This window comes from Labeo rohita, chromosome 7 (assembly GCF_022985175.1).
Source record: "Labeo rohita strain BAU-BD-2019 chromosome 7, IGBB_LRoh.1.0, whole genome shotgun sequence".
NCBI lineage: Eukaryota > Metazoa > Chordata > Actinopteri > Cypriniformes > Cyprinidae > Labeo > Labeo rohita.
The window spans coordinates 5127730-5130594 of NC_066875.1; positions in this window are offsets into that span (position 1 = coordinate 5127730).

Below are 2865 nucleotides of genomic sequence, written 5' to 3' on the forward strand. Positions count from 1 at the left end.
CTGTGTCATTGATATTAATCAAGGGACAAAAGAAAGGGACAAAATCACTGTCTGCGCTTGACTGAATCACTTTAGCAGCCCTAATAAAGATTAATTTAAATTTATTTATATAAATAAATATGTCTGCTTGAAAGAATGAAGAATGTGGTAAACAAGTTGTTATATAACCACTGGTATTTCATTGAAATGAAGACCATGTCCTTTATGAGAAGTGTTTTTTTTATTTATTTATTTAATTTATTTATTTTTATTTATTTATTTATTTATTTATTTTCATACAAAGGCATGTTGCATGTCACAGCACTTGAATCTGTCTATCAATATAAAACCTTAATATCAAACCTATGTAATGAGTTTGTAAATTTTAGAGAAATGCTTAATAAATGCATTACACTGTAACCCATTATATTTTAGCCTGTAGATTTAGTTGGCTAAAACTAAGACTTTAACTAAGACTAAATCAAAATTTGCTGTCAAAATTAATGCTGGTATGCAAACATCAGAAGTTATATTTTTTTTCATGAGGAATAATGCACCGCCATGTTGTGTGTGATGTCAGTCTTACTGTACGTCATGACATGATTTGTCATGTCCTTTGTAATTGTTTAGTTCAATGTTCTTTCTCAGTTACAAGTCTTAATTTACATTGTAATATGTATTCATTTACTGTAGCACAGTAGATATTAGTAAAGCTAGATTTACCCATGTCTGATTGACAGTACTGCTTTAAGAAGTATTACACATCAGCACCAATAGCCTCATGGTTTGTGCACCAACAAATAGCGCAACTGTGCTCATGGTGACCTGAGTTCAATTCCCATCTTGAGGTCCTTTGCCGATCCCGCTCCCCATCTCCATCCAGTGCTTTCCTGTATACTCTATACTGTCCTGTCGATTAAAGGCATAAAAGCTCATGCATATAACTTTTAAAAAGTATTACACATTTAAACACGGCCAGAATGTGTGCGTTGAGACACGGTCATATCTGTCATGTTAATGCGGTAACTGTGGATCTTTACACGTACTAAAGAAACACTGTGAAAACTGACGCCTTAACACAGCTAGACTTTGCTTGCCTATGCATACAAAAGAAATGCATTCAAAACTGCCTTGTTAATGTGGACGAACAGTGTGTGTTGACAGTCAAATTTCACATTGTCCGCTTACAGACTTTTGGCCCTATCGGCCTTCCATATTGATACACATTTAAATACATCACTAACAACTAGATGTTCTGGTCAGTTCAGTACACAGTGCGTAGAATTTCTATTGTCACTACCTGAATTGTTGGGGAATTACTTCGGTTGTTGAATGCAGTTGTCGCTCCTGTAAATTACTGAACTATGTGTGAACAGAACGGGATTAACCACTAAAAAGTGAACTGGGAACTGAATTTAGCTGCAGGGTGTACATGGCCTATGAAAGCCATTACCCAAGTAAAAAAAAGTAATAGATTTAAAATGCATTTATTTTATACTAAGTATAATTTGTCTATTAACATATTTACTGACATATCACTCAAGACTTACTGATATAAAAATTGTAATTAAAGTTTATTTTAACTACTACTTGTGCACAATGCACATTTCTTAATATTAAGCCTAATGACATATGTTTTAATGTCACTATTGATGAGGACTGTATGATCTTTAAATTTTTTGCATTTAGGTAGACGTATAATATCGCTCTTTAAAGTATACCTGCAATAGTTAATATTTATAGTTAAATAAAAGGGTCAATATCACTGTAGGGTGCCTTTTGGTGTCCTGTACATAATTCATTTGCCATGATAACTTAACATAAAAATGACTATAAAAGGGTGTGTTATGCTTAAGTTTAATATAAGTTTTCATATTCATAACAAAAGTAACATTTTCTAAGTTTTGTGTAAAAGGATGCATGTTATTTTGCTATGTCCTGTGCACTGCTCATGAAATTTGAATGAGAGTAGAACATAGTAAAATCATAAAATTTTCAAATTTTGTTCTTCTGTTAATGTTCCTATTTTGTTAAATAAGAGTTTACTCAAATTGAGTGTACTGACAATTTGGTAATAAAAAAAAAAAGTATTTTTATTTAACAAAAAAAGAAGAGTTTGTCCATGTCCCTTGAATGGTTGTCCACCTTATTGGGTAATACGGCCCTTTAAAAAAAAAGGGCATCAATTTTAGTGACATCAGGACAACAGATTTTTTGTCTCTTCAGTGGTGAGAATTTCATCGGCTGAGGTGAGCAAGTTGGTGACTTTCAAATTGACAAATTTTCGTCGTATGAGTTTGCTTCGACTTGCTTTTCCTAAGCCTAACATTCCAAATTCTCTTCAACAACCAGACTAACTATTTAGCTAGTCTCAGTTTGTTTTAAGCTAATATGCTAACTGAAGTTCAAAATGTCCACTTAGACTTGATAGGATGGACATACACATGATAGGGTGGACATAGCATTCATTTGTAGCTGATATTGCTAAAAACTAAAATTAATGTGGGAGGGAGGGTATACTATTTATTATTACATTATTTTTTTCGGGTTGAATAAATGTTTCATTGTCATATCTGTCATGCTTTGTGTGTTCTGCTTTATGTGTCCACCCCGTCATGTGTTGGTCCACCCTGTTATCTTGGTATTTTTGTAATAGCTAAGTATGGGGGCAATATCAAGCAAACATTCAAATATAACAGTTTTCTCCAAATAAGACAATTAACACATTAATCTTTTATGTATTTATAATTTGAAAGCAAACAAATAACTGTGTTCAGGAAAGGGATATTATATCTTTCAGAAAATACCATTTGCATCTTAATATTGCAATCAAAACGTATTTAACAGTAATATATGTGTCCATGACACAGTTTAGTAGGCTAAAAG